Raw genomic sequence first — 23681 nt, 5'->3', positions numbered from 1 at the left:
CCTGATCTACCCGTATTAAGGGCTGTTTGTCCACACATGTCTTTTATCCTCGAGAGCTCATCTTTTGCTATTGAGAGTCTTGACTGTAAATCATCTGTGAGTTTCTCTATGTCCACCCTTTGTGTACTCGCCTGGCCTCGCTCTCTCGTACTTTCATATGGTGGGGGTGCCGTGGGCCGGTGGGGTGTAGTAGCTGTCGGGGGAGGCACATATGTGGGGTCACTGTATCCTTCTGCGGGTACAGGCTTGTTTAATATCGGGTACAAACTTATTACCTCTACTGGTGGCGCTACACTTGACAATTCTTTAACATCTTTCTGTATCATTAGTGGGTTGTCTGTGGTGGACGGGAGATCAGGATTTAATGCTGGTGTTTTAGGCGGTGGTATCTCTTCAAATAACCTCCAAAGATCTAATATTTCCCTCCTATTTTGCAACTGCTTCCCCTTGTACTTCAAACAAATGCATGTGGCCACCATATCCAGAACACTTTTATCAAACGACCCTCCCTCGGGCCATATCTGGGGTAACCCCTCTCCCTTCAACTCGGTTATCCATTGGTCGTGATATTTCTTAATCCGCTCCGCGTACCCTGGGAGATTCTTACAAATATGTGATAGGGGTGTTTCAGCCCCCATCTCTGCGCCCTCCTAGTGCTTGTGTGTCTCTGTGTGTCTGCAACTATAATGTAAATGTATTATCAATATTATTTTTCGTTTTCTACTTCGCATTCAATATTGGGCTCCTTTGGGCTCTCCCCCCCCTGCCTGCACAATACAAAACTGGCTGTACACAGTTTCTACTATATTCTCTTTGGGGGGCACATGCAAGAGAAACCCATCATTTATTTTGACATCATCAACCCGGAAATCAAAAAGGTACCCACTCACTTCACTGTATCAACGTTGTCTTCAAAAAGTTTTTATCCGGTCACACTTACCATGACCATTTAACTACTATACATTTATAACCGTTTTACACATTCACAACATCAAATTGCCTTCTGACACATGCGAGGTGCACACACCTCTTTGTAACACTCTATTCACAATTCACGCCGTCCTCCCTTTCCTCCCTAGCCGGCTGTCCCTGTCCGTCTTACTTGGATCTATGGATGCGTATATATATATATATAGGTCTGCTCTTCCCTTTTCTAGTAGGACTCTTACTTACTCCTTAAGTCTGCGTTAATCTCACTGTTTATTTTCCCCCTAACCCTAAAGAAAAAGAAAAGAAAGAAGTAATAGCGGTCACTAATATATTCGCAGTGCCCCCTTTTGCTGAACACTTTTATCTTATATTCCACTTCTTCATATATTCTCAGTACTAGTCAAGATAGCACTATGCGGCGCCGCCTTCCACCCCCTTTCGGAGCTAGGTTCCCGTCACTTTTATCTCTTATTCACCTCTTAATCCTAATGGCCATATGCAAAGAAAAAGCAAGGAAAATTTTAGGATGATCCTTAGTAGATCTGCGTACCCCCTCTTCGTTCCCTGTCCTACACTTCTTCCCCCACTCCCTTTACAATCGCTCGCACTCAATACTCACGTGCCCGTCTTGAACCGATAGTCTCCGAAACTGGGTCCGTCCAGGCAGTGTTGCCGTCAGCTAAACAGTCAGCCCCGGCTCCGGCGAGCGGTACTCAAAGGGGATTTTTCAACTGGGATCCCGTACCCTTTCTCTATTGAGTGCGCACTTCTTAGTGTACCGGTCGCCGTTGGCGGCAGCCTCCCGGAGCCGGCTCACCGTGCGTATCCCTTTTAGACCGGAGATTCTCGTGCCAAAAGGGGATGGTAATGTTAGGAAAATGATAATAATAATGATCACGCTTTCGGGGTCACCACTGAAGGCACGCGTCCCCCAGCCAGCACGATCCTCCCCGCAATGAGAGACAATGAAGGACTCTCCCAAATCGGGAATAAGGCCAAGACAGAGTGCGGGTGAGCTTAAATGGGAGTTTATCAATGAGAATACGGCATGCAAAGAACTCTGCAAACTCCGAGAGCGCTCTGTCTGACAATAGCAAAGACAGGCGTATATATTTACAAAAAACGTCATAAAAACCTACACACTATAGGGGGCACAAGTTCAATGGGATTGGGTGGCGACAACTAACTATAGGTGCTGCTGCGATGTGGTTGGCCGTGGCTGGAGAACGTCACTGGGCAGCCTCGTGGGTTGGGCAGGGCCTGGCAGGTTGGCAGAGTTCATCCGGTCGGTGTTGTTGTGCCATCGCGGCCAGTGTCAGAGATGAATGTCTTTTCCTGACTTATTTGCCCTAGGCCATGCACACCACAGTCATTCAGTCATTTCAATATTATCTTCTTTAGTAAATCTTCCAATAGGTTATTCTACAGGTTAATGCAACACAGGAGGAATGTACCCTGTGAGGGGTCTGGAGGTAATACGTCAGGACATGGTTACCAGTGTCCTGTTGACCGGGGCTATAGGTCGAGGGGCTAAGCTCCAGGGCCTGGGACGGGCGGTACAGGTCTTTCTGCCTTGTTAGAAGTTGTTATGGATGTTCCGCTGTGTGTTGTCAAAGTGTTGGGTGTCCTGATTGCACAGGGCCATAAGTTTAAGATGATCCGGTGGGCTATGGGATTTACGAGGGGGTGCCTTTAGAAGTGTGTGTTCAGGCAGAGGTTTACTGCCGTGCTGTAAATAATGCAGGTGGCGGGCCGTGGCCTTGGGTGCCGCAGAGGGGGCTCCAAATCTTTGAAGCGGCTCCAGTCTGGTTGGGGGAGGCAGAGTAGCGCAGCGCGGGCCTCTGCTCTCATGTCTTGGCAGCCTTCACAGGGTGGGAGGGGAACGGCCTTGCATTCATTTCACAAAGGTGTCTCCCTCGTGTGTTGCCGATTTTAGGTAAAAACATCACAAACATTTGAACACTCTATAATACTTATTCAAAATCATTTTGAAACATGCATTTAAACTTTGCTGGATGTGTTTCGATTATACTCAGTCTGAGCACCTTATCCGTACACTATGTTTTAACAACTAGAGTATTTAGTTATATGCATATACATTTGCAGTAAGTGAGGTAGTACTGGGGGTTGGTGGAGTACATAGAAAGTAACTCGCCACTGTACGTGGCGGAGGTGGCACGTGAGGGGCTTAGACATACACGTGTGACAAGTGCATTCTCGCACACTCTTCACATGTGCCCGTGGTATGGTTACATTCGTTTTCTTGTGTACCCTAGCAGCATCAGTTCATTTGTGGCGTGGGACCGCGGGGCGTGTGGCTTTCAGTGATACTTATGAAGAATAATCCCCCGGGAATGCTTCTAACATTTGCACACCCCTGCAGCGGTGTGGGTCCTTCACGGCTGGTGTCATGTACGATAATTGCACAATTTCACAAATTTCTTTAGTAAGAGTGGTTGTATGGAGAGGATACATATGTTAAAAGTGGTTTCTTACATTCATATTTAGGTACATGTCTGCTTCCAGCAGATGACCATTCTTCAGATCTTCCCATCGCCCAGGCCTTGCTGACCGGGTCATTGTGGGAGCAGTGATACACTGCGGAAGGTGAACTGTTACAATGTTAATGTATTACGCTAGATCATGCCCGTCTTGTTCGTGGGAACGGGCTTGCAGCGGATCTACCATGGTGCTGCGGAGACAGGGAGGACTGAAACTATCTGAAGGAGGGGGCCGCGCTGCAGCGCGCTGAGCTCACACCATCTTTAGCAGACAGAAAATGGTTTCTGAGGCCTAGCTAAATTTAATACGTGCGGGCAATGTCTTCAGCAGGTGAGCCATCCACCACCTGGGCCCTGGTGGTAGGAGGGAACGCCCGATGAGCCATGGCCCTCACCCGGGGTGGAGATGTAGGCAAGGAGGGGGGGTCTTTTGGGACCACTCCTCCCCTACACAGGTAGGGAAATCCCTGTTAGGTTATGGAAAGAGAGATGTTTGTCTCACCCTTATTATTTATTTATTTGTTTTATTTATTTATTTGTAACGCGCCGTAGCTCGCAAGCATCAGGGCGCGAAAAAGACACGAGGACGAAGATTAACAGGACGACACAGAAGAAAGTAAAGAGAGGGGGGCAGAAAGATGGCAACATGATTCGGTGTAGAAATTGCCTAGTTATTTGAAGAGAAAGGACTTCAGATGCCTCCTAAAGAGTTGGGTGTTGCTTTCCAGTCTAAGGCTGCAAGGCAGTTTGTTCCAGTGGGAAGTTGCCAAACTCGGAAAAGCTCGACCTAGACCAGTGGCTTTGCCTGGAAGGCTAGGATTGATCAGTCCTTGCTTGGCGGATCTCAAGCTACGACTTGGCTCATACCACCTGAACTTTTTCTTAAGGTATGCTGGTGCCGTGCCGTAGAGACATCGGTGGGTTAGGGTTAGTGATTTAAACAGGATCCGTTCCTTCACTGCCAACCAATGGAGATCATTTCTGTCCTTGGTGATGTGTTCTCGCTTAGATTTGTTAGTGATGGACCTGACAGCATTATTCTGAATAATCTGGCATTGTTTCAGGCAATTATTGCTAGCGCCAAGCATTAACGCGTTACCATAGTCCAAGCGAGACAGGATGGTAGCTCTCCCTATCGTGGCACTGTTCTTGATGTTAAGAAATGGTCTGATCTGGCAGAGAAGCTTTTGATAATATTGACAATTTCGCTTTAAATAAGCGGTTTGGGCTTCTGCACCTAGGGAAGATTGTAAATAAATACCTAGGGTTTTGACCTTATTTAATAAAATGGCTACTGGTGAGAAAACTCTTTCTACTTGTCCATCTCGTATTTCTGACCCCTCAGAGTGCCCTGAAGGAACCATGGGGGTCTTATTTTGGATCATTGAAATATGCCATCAAAGCCCAGCAGCGAAGGCAAAGGACTGGAAGCAAGGAGACCAGCCCAAGAAGCCTCAACAGGATTCAGTGTCTGAGAGCACAGGAAAAGAAACAGGATGATTGTGGTTAGGGGGATTGCTATATCCCATAGGTTAGGGATCTGCAACATGAAGCTCTCCAGATGGAGAACAAATTCTAAATTCGTTTTTACACTGTTCTGAGAAAAACACTATGCCTAAATGTACTAATTTAAAGCTGCAACCATTTAGAGCACAAAACGAAGCTTCCACTTGTGCTGAATCCATTGAAAATGAAGGAGAAGGTATTCTGTCCAAGATGGCTGCCGCCATGTGCTCTGGCAAACCCTCCCTGAGTGCCTCTGCACAGCTCCTGCCTCAGCTGCACTGTGATTGGCCCAGTTCCAGCCTATCTGCTGCCAGTATCCACAGCCGGCAGGCCTAGCTCAAGAAGGCCCAGAAGCAAGGCCACATCCTGTTGGGACCTGTCAGAGCCTGGATGCCTGGGCACAACTCTCTGTTCCATGCTCCCTCGCTGCCACACTTCCCACCAGGAAAATCCTACCATGTGGCAGCCCCTCCGTAGTCTCCAACATAGGTAAGTCCCATGCTGATTCATACAAGCCTGTGTCTGTCCACTGCATCTCGGCTTCACCCCCTGCATCCAGGCTCCTTTTTTCACCCCTAACACATAACCTGCTCCCTCCGCCACTCACAATGTGTCTGCCTGCTATCACCCACTATCCTAACCCTCTCTCTCTCAACTGCACAAACTGCATCAATCAGTCCCGTCCATTGCCCAACCTGCCCTCACAGTGTTGCACTCTTCAGCATTACGTACTGCCAGAGATACATATCAAGTCACCACACTGGCCAGCAAACACAATCTTGCTAAGAAGCAACTTTCTCTACCCTTACCCATACCCAACATATGCCCTGCCCCTACTGCCTGCATTCCTTCACCCCGGCACCCCCCAGCCCCAAATCATCAACAGCTGATCACGAAATAAAACCATCTATGAATGCCTTTAACCCTTGTATATTTTGTTATATGACTCGCTTGATGTTACTGCTTCGCGTGCCTTAGTAGCTCCAATTGTTAGCTTGTTATATGCTCCACTTCACTACAAAGTGATGCGTGCCTAGCTAGATACCATTGCCATGCATGTCCCACCTCTTAACACTGTCATGTGTGCCGCCCCATATGTTTGCCTGAAATGTGCCCAACCGGACTACAAAGCATTATGCGTTTTTCATGATGGCACTGCCTTGTATTCCCCTTCTGATTACAATGTTCTGTGTGCCTCATCCAAGGATTATGCTATGGGTGTTTGACCCAATAACAATATGCACCCCAGCAACCTGTAGGCCTCTATTTATGGCCCACCTGCTTTTCTCATCTCCTCTAGGAACTATATCTGTACCCCCTACAGCTGTTAACACCTTTACTGGTATAGGAGATATGCCCACAGACCCACATATCAGGCCCACTTCCTTCCTGCCCCATGCTAAATCCTTCATTCAGCCTAACATCCTGCACTTCCTCCCCCACTCTTACGCAATCTTGCCCTACCCAAACTACATCCTGTCAGAGCTTGCAAGCAAACAAAGCCCACTAGGCGGCACTGGCGCCCTGTCATCTACCTGCCCTAAGCCCAAGAGGGCCCTGCCTCCTGCACTGCCCAAGCCCATGAGTGCCCTGCCTCCTGCACTGCCCAAGCCCATGAGTGCCCTGCCTCCTGCGCTGACCAAGCCCATGAGTGCCCTGCCTCCTGCGCTGCCCAAACCCATGAGTGCCCTGCCTCCTGCGCTGTCCCTTGAATGACTTGCACCCCCAGACCTAAACCCATGACCACTTCTTCCCCCCCTCAAAAGCCCTATGATTACACAACCTAAGCTCTAGAATTTCCCAGCACCCCGTTGATCTCCAACATCTCCCCTACCCTGTTACAACCAACCTCAGACTGCTTGGGCTATCCAGCCGGACCTCGCTACCTCCACCACCTGAACACTTTCCCCCCTACCATGAGTCTGCATGCCAACCAATCATGTCCTACCGACCAGAACAAACCACTTAATTGCACCCTTATTAACATCAGATCCCTGGGCGCCCACGCTATAGAAACTCATGACCTAGTCATCGACAACCAAATTGATCTACTAGCCATCATATAATCTTGGCTACATAGTGACTCAGGTGCTATGCTCAGCATTGCTATTCCCATCCAATTACTCGATCCACAGAACCGACTGTGCCAACGCCATTGATGGCGGAGTCGCCGTCATCTACAAATCGGACCTTCATATCCGCTCCATTCTTATGCCTCCTACTGAGGGATATGAAATGCTATTACTTAAACTTAAGACTAATCCCAAGATTTCTTTCACCATTCTCCTGCTCTACCGGCAACCTAATGCCGCCAGCTCACCTGACTCTGAAATCCCCCTCCTCATAACGCCCTTCCTCAAACTAGCCACCAAATGCATAACTTTAGGTGACTTCAATCTGGCTTTCAATGATACCACTGATCATAAAGCTACCACTGTGGTCCAAGCCCTCCACAACATCAACTTCTCACAACTTGCCTCTGCCCCTACCCACACGAAAGGATGCACCCTCGACTGGATACTTACAACTAATTCGACCATCGACATATCTGTCATCAGCCCAGTCCCATGCTCCGATCCTCATCTGATTGAATTTAAACTACATCACTCAAACCCCCCGAACAGCAACACCTGACCACCACCGATCAAAATCCTAGCGAGAAGTACTCAGAAGCTCACTCATGAAACTCTCAAACCCACCTTGTTACTCTCATTGAAACACTGCCTCCAAACTGAAAGAGCCCCACGGCCCTCAGCAACCACTTCCAAGACAGCCTCCTAGTCATGCTAGATTAACATGCTCCGCTCCCTTCAAAGACAAATCTCTGAAACCTTTCAAAACCACCAACATCTGGTTCACAAATGAACCAGTTCTGCACTGCAGACAGAAAAGAGCCATTGAGCATCTACACAAGAAACGCTGCACCCCCAAGAATGCCTCCCTACTCGCCACCACTTCCAAGACCAACAAGGCCACTATTTTTGCAACAAAAGCTGCCTCCTATGAAAACAGAATTAGAACAGCAAGCTCCAACACCAAGGAACTCTTCACCATCTTGCACGAATTAGAAAATCCTTGTGCACAAACCTCTTTAGTTCAGTCTGACAAAGCATGGTGCACCACTATACGAACTGCTCTAACTACCCAAATCAATTTACTCTGTAACAAAATAAAGACTAAGAAAGCTCTACTCACTGCCAAACCTACACACAGGTCCATCATAAAATCACCCAAGCATAGTCCCCCACTTCCCCTCCGAAACCAGTCCCTAGCTTTTCCTTTCAAGCTGTATCCCAAGTAGCTCTTCTGAAGACCATCCAGGTCCTCAAACCCTCCAATTGCAAAGGAGATACCTGCCCTGCCAAGCTGTGCACCTCCAGCCTTACCCCCATCATTACAGAATGTGTTATGGCCTCATTCAATTAATGCGAAATACCCACTCTACTAAAGCAGCCTGGGTCCTCCCTCCCTCCCAAATCACCCCGAAAAACCTCCCTGGACCCGATAGTACCTACCAACTACAGGCCCATTACCACAGTACCCTCCTGCTCAAAATCCTAAACCGCATTGCTTACTTACAATGCCAGAAATTCCTAGAACAACACTCTCTCCTTGGCATCAGACAATCTCGTTTCTGACCGAAATAGTACTGAAATGGCCCTTATCAATCTAAAAATGCAACTTGACAGCATCAGATATGCTGGCAATGCTGCCATCCTAGTTTTCCTAGACCTCTCCGCTGCATTTGATCGCGTGGACCATGACCTACTCTGCCAAAACCTCTCCGGGATCTTCCACTTCTCACCCAAGGCAGTCCGATGAATCAAATTCTTCCTAAGTGACCGTACCTCCGAAGTATTCATTGATAACCACTCGGCTGACCCTATCCCTGTCCCTCTTAGTGTCCCACAAGGCTCTTGTCTTTCCTCGACCCTTTACAACACCTACACAAAACCCCTCTTTGACATACTTGACACCGTAGGCATCACCTATACCAACTTTGCAGACGACACACACATTTTATCCCTCTTTCCGGCAACTACACTAATGAGACTAACACCATTAACAAAGTCTTCTGCATCATTCAGTCTTGGATGGCTACCCAAAGCCTTTGCCTCAATGATGAGAAGACAGAGTTACTCGTTGTAGGCTCTCCTGCTCGCCTCAAATCTCTCAACCCCTCCTACACCTCCTTCAGCATTGGCAGTTCTACAATCTCTGTCCTCAAACACGCCAAAACCCTGGGAGTTTACCTCGATGCGAAATTAACCAGGAAGAGGCATGTCAATGCTCTGGCATCATCAACCAAACAGATCTCATTAAGCAGACAATTCCTGAGCCCCAACAACTGCCTCACGCGCTACAAAGCCATTGTCCTGAGCAAACTAGACGATCCTAATGCCCTATTCAAGGGCACATCTGCATCCCATCTAGCTAAGCTACAGCTTCTTCAAAACAAACCCCTCCGGGCAGCTCTGGGCTTCCACAAGTCGGACCACATTTCTGCAACTCGACGAGAAGGCCATTGGCTACCAATAAAAGAACGAATTGACTTCAAAACCTTGACTATAGCACACGGATGCATCTACAATGACACCCCCATGTACTTGAACCATTGCATGACAAAGAAACAGCACTGTCGCTCACTCCACTCCTCTGACCAACTCACCTTAGCTGTCCCACGTTTTAAGCTAGCCAGAGCAGGAGGGGTTAGTTTCAGCACCACATCCCCCCCACCCTGTGGAACTCCTTACCTCCACACTTAATAAATTAGCCTTTCTATCCAGCATTTAAACGACTGTTGAAAACTTGGCTGGTCAATAAGTTTGACTAACACTCTAAGCATGAACTGTCTCCTACTTTGGCTGTACTACTTCCTACTAACGCAATGATCTGTAAAGTCTTTACTCTGTTATTACCCTGTACGAACGCCATGATACCTGTGGGTCTGGGCGTTACACAAATGTTAATAAAAAGAAAAAAGGATTGGACTACAGCACCCATGATCCCAGATAATTGACTATGCTGTCTAGGGCTGATGGGAGTTGCAGTCATAAAAATTCTGGAGAGCCAAAGGGTACAGACCCATCACCTAGGGCCAAGCAGGAGGTGATACAAATCCTGTCCTGAAGGCATAGGCGTCTCCAGCGGGGCGCAATGTGGAGCAATCGGTCTGCCTATTTGATGCTTCGCCACCCCGTCCACCTCTAGCTAAAGATACTTAAGCAGCCGTAAAGGTGCTCCTTTGACCAGCTGGCAATCGCATTTTAACTGCCCCTTCGTTTGCTTACCTTTCCTTCCTTTTGTTCTGAAGCAGACAGTATGGGAATAGATGGGCCATGAATATCACTGGGGTGTCAGACAGCTAATTTGAAAACTGGATTCCCAAATGCTGTTCATACTGTTGTCTGGTAAATGCGCTGTTTACAATTCAATATGAAACCACAAAAAAGCCTTTAAAAAAAAAGTCACATTTCTTAAACCTTAAGACACTAGTTCATTTAATTATTCTGAGGAGTTTTGTGGGAAAACCTACACAAACACGTCTTGTTCCCCTTGCATTGAGTATATCATTGCAGGGTATGCATTTAAAGATGTTTCTGGCTTGCCAAACTGCTCAATCTAAATTAAATGATTCTATTAAGCTGACAGCAGTTAAAAGGAAATTGAGCTGTGGGTTCCAGTGTGCCAACTTTTGTTTTTCACACTGGGGTTAAAATATGAGCAAGTGACTAGGCCAGCCCTACCCTGGTCGAAAACTACATTTTACAGCACATTTTGTTTTTAGAAACAATAGCAAAGGGTCATATGTTTTACAGGCAGATTTTAAAATATAACATCTCTGCAACATTCGTTCAACCCGTTAAGCTACCTTGGTGTCACTCTACTTTCAAAGATTTTAACCTCAGATCTGGATCCAAGATTGTGCTCAAAATCACTGCATCACCAACAGTGCAATTCGTGTACATGACTTTAAAGCCAATAGTGTTTCATCAGCACCCAAACTGATTAATTTAGGACGTGCAGTCAGGAAATGAAACCTGAAAACCTCTCTACAGGGGAAACGTGATGTTCCTGCCCCCCATTGCCAAAACACTGAGTGGGAAGTTGACCATTTTCTTCCCCTGTACACAGCACCTGTAGGTGATTTCCCCTGTTAAATAAGATGTCTTTGACTACATATCATTTGAAGCTAAGTTTGGACTGGTGTTTGTTTAATTTAAAAGCACACTGTCCTTTGCACACTAGTAGGTCATGAGTGATGTCTTCTTATTAAAGGTATATTGTCTCTTGCTTGCATGTATATCACACATAACAAGCTGCATGCCTGCGTCAAGCAACAATTAAGAGCAGGTAACTATCACATATATATAACCCAGGGGAATGACTAAAGGAACCTTAAATTAGCCCATGCCAGGTTGAGATGCTAAAACCAGCCCTTTTCAACACATTGCATTTAGGCAATTATACACCTGGTTATATAGTTAATCTAGAACTACAATTACTATTCAAGAGTACAGAATAAGGTGTGCACATACAGGTGCTTGAACAACTCAGCCTTAAGACCCAATGCAAGTGCCTTTTCCTGTAAAACAGGACAGATAAGCAATAGTGGGTCAGTTATTTGCCCCCCACAGTCATTCCCTCAGACTGTTCAGCTATTTGCAGTAGTAAAAAAGGGACTGTAAGAAAGGTGTCTCTGTGGCATGTAGTTACCTTTTGATTCCCCTGCCCCCTCCCTGCCGAAACACAAGTACAAACAATTTGCACATACACTCGTATAGAATTCTGAACCCTAGCTCGCGTCGCATCTAGAGAGAAATGCGATTGTTAGCATGTGCCACACTTCGAATTCTGAACCCTAGCTCGCGCCGCATCTAGAGAGAAATGCGATTGTTAGCATGTACCACACTTACAATTCTGAACCCTAGCTCGCGCCGCATCTAGAGAGAAATGCGATTGTTAGCATGTGCCAGACTTCGAATTCTGAACCCTAGCTCGCGCTGCATCTAGAGAGAAATGCGATTGTTAGCATGTACCACACTTACAATTCTGAACCCTAGCTCGCGCCGCATCTAGAGAGAAATGCGATTGTTAGCATGTGCCACACTTACAATTCTGAACCCTAGCTCGCGCCGCATCTAGAGAGAAATGCGATTGTTAGCATGTACCACACTTACAATTCTGAACCTTAGCTCGCGCCGCATCTAGAGAGAAATGTGATTGTTAGCATGTGCCACACTCAGGATTCTTAACTTTACCTTGCGTCGCATCTAGATAGAAATAGGACTGTTAGCATGTGCCACTCTCGTATAGAATTCTGAACTTTAGCTCGCGTTGCATCTAGATAGAAATGTGATTGTTAACATACACCACACTTAGAATTCTTAACCTTAGCTTGCGTCGCATCTAGATAGAAATGTGATTGTTAGCATGTAGCACACTCGTATAGAATTCTCAACTTTAGCTTGCGTCACATCTAGATAGAAATATGATTGTCTAGAACACACCAAACTTAGAATTCTGAACTTCCGCTTTAGATAGAAATGTGAATGTCAGCATGTACCGCACCTAGATGCAATCCCAGAATTGCAAGGACAGCAATGCCAACTAACCGACCAACTAAAAATTCCATCCCTCTGCATACACCTCTCAAACTCTAACCAAAAACAACCACAAGCCTTAAACTCAGCAATCCGCACAAACTTCACAACAATGCAACAACAAAACAAACCACACACAGACTTGCACAACAGCACATGACGACTACGGACCATAAAACAACCCAAGCCCAGCCAACGGAACCACAGGGCTGAGGCTGCCAACAGCACATCACTGCTCTCTTGCACTTTTCCAGCTTATTCCCACTAACCCACCCCCTCGCCTCCCCTTTTTCAGAGCCGCCAGAGCGCCAGGGGACCACTTTGGTGGTGATAGTGCGCGGTACAAATGTCCTTTAACATTAACATACAACCTTTAAGGGTCGCCTGGGGATGGAAAGTTCAAAAGCTTCCCTTTCACTGTTTGTGTGTCAGTTGCCAGGATAGGGACTGCAATGAACTAGCCATGCAAACAGATATTGTCAAACTAAGGATGATGGGCAGCGTGATTTCTAAGCGCTTGCCTCTGACATCTGTGTGCAACCTGCAGTCACACATTTGAATTCTGTCTGGGTCGATATGGCCCTTCATCCTTTGGAAGCTGAAGAATTGAGTCCCTGGAAGATCCTTCTCCTCTTTCCTGTCGTCCACGCAATGCATTTCAATGCCCAGGTAACTTCCAACGAAGGATGGTGACCTTTGCTTTGGAAAAGGCCGTCAAAACCTGGCTGCTCACTAGACCAAAACAGACAAACTAGCAGGACACCGTCCAAAGCATGTACCAATCAGAACTTTCAACCTCTAGGCACCCCATGCTGGGACTGCAAGACACGCCAGAACCACTCAAATGAACCAGCCTGGTCCTGCAACACCCAAGCGATGGACAACCAGGATGTGAACATAATACCCATCGCAAATCTGGTCATAAAGACCGATCAGAGCACCAACTTCTAAAACTAGGATGAAGTAGAGACTGGCCCATTTGGGTAAGCCTCACTGATGTGCGCGACATCCGTGCACAACACTTACACAAGAAAACTTTGGAGATCGGAAACAAAATTGGGGCAAACTCCAACTTGTTCTCTCCATCAGATAGAAGACACTAATACTACCCCCACAATCATCATAAACTAGAGCCCAGAACAGTAACACCACCACATCTCACACAAACCAAAGCACACATGGCCAATTTATACCTGTTAACACTGCCGCAACCTTAGGAATTTTAGCAAGGGGTGGGGGGGCAGGCAACTAAGAGCTCTTCTTACGGCATGCTACATCCATGGCTCCATCACGTACGGCGTCCCAGTGGGGGCTCTCCCAGCACTGTCTTAAATACATTTTGAACTTCCTTCCTCTGGACACATACCCAAGTATCAATGTCACAAACCACATGAACCCATCCTGGCCCTCCACATTACCATTACTTTACTTTATTCAATTTCTAACGCGCAGCCGTGAACCCTGAGGCGTTAGCGCACGAGACATGACAAACTGACATGAAAGGCAACATTGAAAGATCAAGTCATCAGAAGTAAGAGGGCCAAGGCCGGAATGGAGGACATGAGGCTAAGTGATTAATAGAAAAGATGGTTCTTGAGGGCCTTCTTGAACGAGGTGACAGAGGATTGCTGTCTGAGAGTTCCAGAGTTTGGGTGCCGCAAAGTCAAAGGCCCCATTACGACCATTAAGTGGGGGCAGTGGGACGCGTATTGCAGCTCTCAGACAAATAAGATAACACCATGAATTGCCAGATAGAAATGTAATATTATTGTACAAATAAAATTATGGTGAAGGGTTACATGGGACATGATTATGGGTTCTGCGTTTAAAGCACTGAGTGGGCACTTTAAGCAAGACCACATAACTGGATAACTGGCATGTTGGAGGTGTGATATGCAAGTTTGACCTAGGTGCAATTCAGAGGGCTGAGGTTTGGACCGTGAAAGTAACTGATGGGGGGTGGTGGTGGTGGGGGTGTGTGTGTGTGTGTGTGTGTGTCTGTGTCTGTGTCTGTGTCTGTGTGTGTGTGTGTGTGTGTGTGTGTGTGTACGTGTGTGTGTACACAGTCTAGTGATTTCTTTTTTATGTATTTTTTCCATTCATTGTAAGCTAAAACAACAAAGGATGATGAAAGGTGTTCAAAGAAAATCACACAGTCCTAAACTGCTAAGACCAGATGCTTTTGGGAGGTTTCTAAGAGGGCCTTTTGGCAACCGTTCAACATGGTACTTTTTTTTGTCCGTTAACTTGATGAAAATCTTTTATTGACGTAAACCCACTCTGAACTGCGGTAGTTTCACCCTTTTAACCAGTTTAACCCTCATTTGTTTGTGCTCACGCCCCCAGCCCCCCACAATAATCTCTATAGACAACACGGCACCACACCACAGAGTAAGTACTGGGACCAGGAACATAGGCGCTGTTTTGCCCCCTCTAAGTGGAGCCCTGTACCCCATCTCTCCCCACCCTGCACCGGCAATGCACTTATTCCAGGAGTCTTAAAGGCGCTCCTTGGCCCAGCCATCATTCGCGTGTTTGCCAGGGCTTTATTTGCTTAGCCTGTCTTCTTTCTTCTGGCCTGAAATGGACACCACAGGAATCAACAGACCATGAATATCACTGGGGTGGGGTCCATCTCTGTTAAAGGCAGGCTTCCTACATGCTGGGCCCACTATTGTTGTCCAAATGCGCATTTTACACTTGCATAGAAAAAATGCTTAATCTCAAAGAAATGTTTCTATTGTGCCAACATCAGTTATTCGGAAACTAAACTGTGGGTTCATGGGTGCCGACATTTGATTTCACTACGGGGGCAGAAATTGCCCCACCCGCTGCCTGAATATAAGCAAGAATCTAGCCCAACCCGTGCCCTGCCCCAACACATTTTATAGCACTTGTATTGTTTATAAGGCATTGCAAAAAGTAATACGATTTACAGCCAGTTTTATACATATAACATCTCAGCAACAGTCACACAACCTACTGAGCTAACCTGATAGTCGTCTACTGTAGGGCACTTCTATGGATCCTTTAATGTGCTCAAAATTGCTGCATTGACAAAAATGCAGTTAATGTACATGACAAAGGTCAACAGTATTTAATCTGCAGCCACACTGACCCCATGCATAGATTCATTGAGGATGTACCAGTGGCGGTTCTTTCATAATGGGCGAGGGGGCACCAGCACCCTTGCCCATTATGGTGGACTCGAGGAGCCAGCCCAGTGGAAACAGTGCACGCTCCATCTGCTTTTTGCAGCTGAGGGACAGGCCACTTCATCATCGCGGTCTCCCTGTTGCGCGCAGGTGATGGAACCAGGAAGCACTCTCTGTGACCTGCTTCCTCTTCGTGCTATGGTGGAGCGCGGCAAGGACTGGGGCAGAAGTTAAGTTGATTTATATAAGTGTACGTGTGCTTGTGTTTTCTGTAATAAGTGAGTGCATGATGCTGGGTGCGCATGTGAAGGAGCAAGTGCATGCTGCGTGTGAATGTTGTGTGAATGTGTGTGCGCGCGTGTTTGTGCTGGACCAGGGAGCTAACAACGCCCCTCCTCCACCAGCCAAAATCAGCACCACGTGCGTGGCAGTTGTGGGCCCATGGGGCAGGTTTGGTGGGTTTTTTTTTTACTCGTCATCTATGATGGATACCTAGTTTAAAAAAAAGGATAGTACAATTATGGCGACTAAAAAATGTCGCCCAGTACTAGAACTGTGCCTTTGCGCAGTTCAAAAATCCTGACCCCCCCCCCCCCCGACCCCAATTACTGCGACTAGGGGAGTCGGTGTAATGGGACTCGGGGCTGCAGGGGTGTCCCCCGCTGCCATTAGATGGAAGTGGGGGACAATTAAAAAAAAGCAAAGTGAAGAAAACAAATTAGACTCTGTGGTGCCAGTTTTGACCCACGTTAATGGGCGAGAACCGACGCTGCACGGCAGCACACTTCTAATGTGTGCTGCTGGCAAGATAGGTGGGAAGGGGGGTGGGTAGGGGTCTGCCAGCCTACAGTGATCTATGTGATCACTGCACCACGCCATAATGGGAGTTGGCAAAATGGAAGTCGACATTATGAGCGACGCAGTGATCACATAGAACCATAAAAAATACCATGCCTGCCCTTGGGCCCCAGTGCCTTGCATGCTCACATAAACACATTATGTGGGCCTGAGGCGCTGGGAGCAGGCACCATATTTTTCTACTGGGCATCTATGATAGATGCCTAGTAAAAGAATACCATGATTCACATTGATTGTATGTGTGCAAGGCGCTGGGGGCCCAAGGAACACGCATGGCATTTTATATTGGGCATCTATGATAAAGCAAGCATGATAAGTGTTATTACGTGGCTAGAATGGCATTTCGGTGCAGCCAGTCTATTCCTTACTGTGGCAATGACATTTTACATTGGGCATATTTGGTAAAGAAAGCAAGATGAGTGTTATTTTGTAGCTAGACGAATTTGAATGCAGCCAGTCTAGACATTTCTAACTGTGGTATGACATTTTGTATTGGGCCTCTTTGATAAAGGAAGCATGATCAGTGTAATGGGACGACCCTTTAGATAGCAGCACTTCTGCCAAGGGGGGGGGACCCTTTCGATGAGGATGGGGAGGTGAGGCCGCTAACCAATAGTCCCCTTCGGCGTGGTAACATGCAGGAGGACCTCATGGAGAGGGACTCCTCTGCTGGGGATAAGGACACAATTGGGAGTCAAGAGACCCTTTAAACCCCAACCCAGCAGGCTGAAGCCAATGCCTGAATCTTCTACACATAAGCTCACATCCGAAACTATGCGTTAGTGTAAAATATCAAACCACCCTGATGTCATAGTTACATGGACGAAGAAGAGCTTGAGGATGCTACAACCGAGAGGGACGAAGGCTCGATCAGCTGCTGTCAATTGGACTCACGTTACGCTGGTGTCGTCCCACTATTTTAACTGAACAATAAAGAAGGACCGAGTTCTTTGTCTTCTGACCTGTCCAGCAATGGTCATGCGGTTCTGATATGCTGATAGCTGTTGTATGTCCAGGAAGAGAACCTGGCGAGTGAAGAGGCAGCGTCAAAGCCAGTAAGGTGGAGCTTGGCCCTCAGGAGACTGCAGTGAGGGACGTCTCCAAAATCCAAAAGAGGAACAGCGCGACACCCGAGAAGCATCTTCCAAGTCGGTTGGGAACCAGCGCAGTAAACTTAGAGAGATGGAAAGGTGGTGGCGCCACCTGTTGTGGGTGGACCATCCGGTCCTACAATGGTGCTGAGACCACCTACTCCAGCCTGCAGCAGAGCCGCATAGGCGAATGTGTGGCGAGTACAAGAGACTGTGGTGGTGGCGTGATCTGTCGTGGGTGGACAGAGCGGTCCGTCAACTGCGCCAAGACAGCCAATAACAATTGTCAGCAGAGAGAAGCAGGCTGCAGAAATAGCATGAAAGAAGAAGTTGAAGCAGAGGGAGAGGACCTGCGACCCCTGGCGAAACTGGTTCAGTGGGGGCGGGAAGATTTGAGACTGTAAATCGTGAAGAAGCAGAGAAACTAGTAAACCACTTTGTACCGCAATTCCCTGGGCAGTGCCACAAGAGTGACGAACTTAGGGAGCATCTTTGTCATCCCAACGGTGGCAAGCAAAAGGGTACAAAGAAAGTGGATTGTGTTAGACTCTGATTGGATGAACTACAACCTTTGTTGAAGGAACATTGGGGGAGCCAGCTAGGAGAAGGGAGTCATTTTCCTAGTCCCACGAAGATTTCGTAGAACTGCTTGTGTGAAAAGTTTGGGATTATTACGTTGAGGAGACTTGGCATCCTTTGTATCCAGGAGAAGGGAGTCCTTCGCCTGGGTCCCGATCAGCTCCAGAACTTAATTATTATTTATCGTAGTGACAGGGATAGTGTAGGATTTATTTTAATGTTAGTTTATTGTTCATTTATTGGATCTTTTTGACTGGGATGGTGCCTTTTGAGTTGGACTTCCACAGACTTCCTAATGAGCACCCGAGTTTCTTTATTTTAGGTAGAGAAACCCCATTAGAGTTAAGGACAGATAGGTTTATCTTTTCTTTTAATAAAAGTCTATAGCAACCACTATGGCACCACTTGGTCAGTCTTGTCATTCCTTGTCACCACAGTTATTACATGGCTAGACTGGCATTTTGGTGCAGCCAGGCTAACCACTTCTTACTGTAGCATGTGATTTTATAGTGGGCATCTTTCATAAAACAAACATGATACGTGTTATTACGTGGCTAGACTGGCATTTTGATGCAGCCAGTTTTGGCATGTTTTCATATTGTGGCATGGCATTTTTTTATTTTTTACTTTTATGTTTATTGGCATTTTCATAAGATAATTCAATCATTTTTGTTAAACACAAAACTTCAACAACCTTCATTATTCCCACCCCCCTACCCTTAATTCCCCGCATGTACTACCGTAACCGTTTGCCTAACGGGACGTTGAAGCGGGCAATTGCTTCGGAGACACTTTTGGCGGCAAGGATTCTGAATATAGTTCCCCTGCTCGTTAGAGTTCCTGTTCAACATAGGAGTACTGAAAGCAGGACATCCCCACTGTTTCACTCGGTCTCAAAGGTTCCAGTTTCGACTCCCCCATTTCAACGTACAAATTCCCCACTCGATCGAAAAGCTTTCCATCGTGTCATTTACCACTGCAGCCAGTTTCTCGTAAGTAAATATGTCCCACAGCTTGGTTGATAGTTCACTCTTTGCTGGGGTGGTTTGTCTTTCTATTTCTGGGCTAGCGCTACCCTCCCCACTCTTAACATGGATTCAATCATTTTCGGAAATGTGGGAGTGACCGTGTCAGCACCAGGGACGCCCAGCAACCCCTGGGGGGGGCTCAGGCTGGGAACTACTCCGACCAGGTCTTTAATCATCCAACTGAGGACTTCTTCCCAATATACCTGTACCGTAGGACAATCCCACCACATGTGGTACCATAGCCCTGGCTGTCCACACTCCCTTGGGCAGAATGGGGGAGGATCCCGCAAACATCTTGGACAATCTCAAAGGAGGCAAGTGCCAACAGTGTAGGATTTAAACATTGTGCTCCAGGTGTAAAGGTTGCCAGAAAACATTAACTTGTAGATTCTCCCCCCGGTGTCATCTGCTATCTGCCCCCACCCCCAGATTTTAACTCCCAGAATTGTTTGAACTTCTGCCTCCCCTCAAACTCTGCCATGACCAGCACCCTATACATTCTGGACAGTGTTCCCTTCCTCGTGGTGGACTCACTAAGAATTTTCGCAAAGGGTGTGAGGGGGCGTGAGGTTTCGTAGTTCCATTTAGGGTAGGTCATTATACCCTTCAGGGGCTGGTATTCAAAGACATTCAATACATTTACTTCCAGTGCCTCAGTCAACCTCAAGTGGTTCTCTCTGAACAGTTGGGCTACTCTCTCAAGGCCCCTGTCTGACCATAACTGCGTGCGTCAGAAGCCCTTATTTCCCAAGTCCAATGGATCGCCCCACATCAAGCTCAAAGGAGAGGGGGGGAATTCCCTTTGCCCTTTTTCCATAGGCCTTATAGAACAGAAAGGGTTGGGTGGGTCTTGATATGGGTAGGAGTCGCATTGCTTGGAGCCAACAACAGGTCCATGACTTTTTTAGGATGGGCATGTATGTCTTCAATATGTGTCCAGTAGGTGCCCAGATCGTCTTGTAGATGCTCCAACATAACTCACAATCGTGCTGCCTTATGGTACTGCCTGAAGTCGGGAAGGCTGAAACCGCCAAAGCCTCTGGGGAGAATTAGAGTAGCATGTTTAATTCTGGGCCTCTTTCCCTTCCATATGAACTGATTCACCATGGTTTCTAGTTTTGAAAAGAAAGTTTCAGGGAGAGGCGAGGGGAGGGACGTGAACAAATATAGGAGGCAGGGGAGAATGTTCATTTTCACTGACACCATGCGCCCAAACCAGGACAGGGTGAGGGGAGCCCAGCGCTGGAGGTCAGCCTTATTTCTTCTAGAATGGGAGTGAAATTGAGCCCTACCAGTTTCATCAGATCTCCAGGTAGGTGAATGCCCAGGTACAGGGAGGACGTTAGCTCGACTCTAATCCCACTTACAGTTTTCTTACCTCTGGTTGCTGAGTCATCCACTCTCATGGGCTTCACATTAGACTTGGGAAGGTTAGTTTTCCGGCCCAAGAATCTGTCGAACAGATTTATCTTGCTTAGGAGTTCAGGGATGGATTATGCTAAATTCGTCACATAGCAAAGGATGTCATCAGCAAACAAGGAGAGTTTAAAATCAACAACCCCACACTGAATTCCCGTTATCCATTGGTTCTCCCTAATAGCGATTGCCAGGGGCTCCATGGCCAGGGCATACACAGGGGGCAGACAGGGCAGCACTGTCTCGTTCCTCTGGTGAGATGGAGAAAAGATGAAATTGTGCCATTCACTGCCACTTTTGCCGTGGGGTCATTGTATAGAGCCGGGATCCACTGTCTAAAATGCCTACCGAACCCCATCTTCTGCATGACCTTTCCCATCTACCCCACTCAACTCGATCAAAGTCCTTCTCTAAGTCTATGGAAATCAGATATGCCTCCAGGCCCTTGCGTTTCGATACATCATCAGCTTTATATTTTTCCTTACATTGTCAGGTCCCTGTTGCCCCGGGATAAACCCCACTTGGTCCCCATGTAACAGTGAGGTCATCAGGTAAATGAGTCTATTGGCCAGGACTTTTGCCATAATTTTAACATCAGTGTTTAGCAGGGAGACTGGTCTTCCTTTCCTTTGGAATAACGATCAGGGCTGAGAGCATGGATTTTGGAAGGGAGCTCATTTCCATGGCATTATTGAACAGCTTGGTCATGAACAGTGCCAGGGTAGAGCAATATCTTTTGAAGAAATACACAGTAAAGCCACCTTTTCCCGGTGTCGTGCACCCCTTATGATACTAATAATGTCCATCACTTCCTGTTCAGTAATGGGAGCATCCAAGGCTTCAGCTTTTTCCGGGTGGACACTCGAAATCGGGAGGGAGTTCAGGAACCGGTCTACGTCAGTCCCGTCCCCCTTGTATTCCTAATTATAGAGTTTCTCGTAATATACTCAAAACTCCTCAGCTGTCGGGGGGTCCTCCAGGAGCTTTTCACCTCCTGGCGGGCGGATCACATCCACCCTTCTACTGTTTCTCTGCTCTCTTAACCTCCATGCCAGTATTTTATCGGGCGTTCCACTTTTTCCATATATTTCGGCTGTAGGAATGCCAGTTTTCTTTCAGTTTGGCCCACAATGAGGGCTTTCAGTTTTGCTTTGTTTTCCTGTAGCTTAGCCCATTTCCCTGGAAACATCTAGGATTTCAGTTTCCCTCCCAGCTGCAAGGACTCAATTTTCCCTCTAAGAATCTTCTCCTCTGCTGCCCTTTTTCTCTTTCTATTGGCCCTCATTACTATCACGACTCCCTGAATCGTGGCTTTCAAGGCTTCCCAAATCCCCACTTCCCTGTTGTTGTTAAATTCAAAAAATTCCCTGATCGCCTTCAGCAGCGCCTGGACTAGCTCTTTGTATTGCAGCAACTGATCATTGCATGACCACCTGGACTTGTGGTTCGCTGGGGGCAATACACTAATTCTAACTCTCACGAGTTTGTGATCCGACCATGGGAGATTCAACGTGGATATAATCTATCCTTGAAAACGTGTCATGCACCCTTGAGTAGTATGTGAAAGGGGGGTCCTGACCCTGCTCCCTAACATGAGAATCCACCACCCCCATGTCCATGTTAACCCTCTAGAAGCACAAGGAGAGCTTGTTTTGCGACTGGGTGGCTGTTTGGTGGCCCGCTCTCTTCCTGTCGAGCTCTAGGTGCAGGACTATGTTAAAATTACCCCCATTATCAGTGTACCTTCTACAAAGGCTTAAATTTTACTCTTGACAGCCTTCCTATACTGATCCTGCGCCTCATTCAGGCAGTAGAGAGAGACCACTATGAGCATGTGCCCTTCAACCTCCACCTTCACCATCATAAAGCAGCCCCCTCTGCCCTTCGATTGCGCCTTCATGGGCATAGTGACGCCTACTAACAACTAGGAGAGCTAATCCTTTTTTTTGGACAGACAAGAAGTGTGGAACACCTCCCCCATTGACTTGGCTCTCAAGGATGGTTCCCTCCCCCTCTGCCAGTGGGTCACCTGCAAAACCATCAAATCTAACTCCAGCCGGTTGAAATCACGAACAGTTGTGCAGGGAATTCAATCCTCTTACGTCTAAAGAACTCAATGCCATTTTATTAATTGTGTTAGCCATTGGGGTGCCTGGCACTTCTCACGTGTCCCTTCATTTTAGCACTATGGCACACACCTCCCCATGGCTGAGCACCCATTCTTCTGAACATACATGGCACAACTTCCCGCTGAATGGCTCTTGTGCTTGGTAGCCTGTATGATTAGGGCTCCCCCCCATTGAGTCCGCATTTGTTAACCTTAAACCCACCGCCCCCCCCATATGTAGTCAGAAAACAGAACTCCACAACATTTAACTGGTCGGCCTACTGGAACGTTGCCTCACAACAGATGGTCCAAGTAACCCCCTGGCCTCAACAGTGTTGATTACTAACTGGTCCACCTAATTGGCTGGGAAGAGTTCCAAGCCACGGAGAGCCTCTGCGCCCCATCGGGTGTCACTTCGTAAATCCCTCCAATGGAGGCTTTAAAGAGTTAGCCCGCTCTTCGGACTGCGGGGATGACACTGAGTTTAACTTCTTCAATTTTCGATGGCCACGAACACGGCATCTGTCCACAAATCCATTGACCTTCTGGGTTCCACTCGGCTCTCCACCCTGAGCGTCCTACGCGGCCGCTGGTGCCGAGTCACCTAGCAGTTCCTGTGTCACTCTGCCTATGTCATCTTCTGTTATGAGGCTGTATTTATACCCCTCAAACTCAAAAGGCAAGAGTGAATGGAAACCCACACCTATAATGCACTCCTTTGGAGATGAGCCATTTTGTCAGAGGTGCGCAGAGTCTCCTCCTGGACAGGGTGAAGGCCAACAGGTCTTGGAATACAGTTATTTGTGAGGCTCCCCATTCTACCGGGCCCCTTTTTCGTGCCATTTCCAGTATTTTTGATTTCTCCGCAAAATAATGGAATCTCGCCAACAGTGACCATGGAACCCT

Source organism: Ambystoma mexicanum, chromosome 12 (genome assembly GCF_040938575.1).
Source record: "Ambystoma mexicanum isolate Mex_15411 chromosome 12, UKY_AmexF1_1, whole genome shotgun sequence".
NCBI lineage: Eukaryota > Metazoa > Chordata > Amphibia > Caudata > Ambystomatidae > Ambystoma > Ambystoma mexicanum.
Note: the sequence above shows the minus strand (reverse complement) of the source record.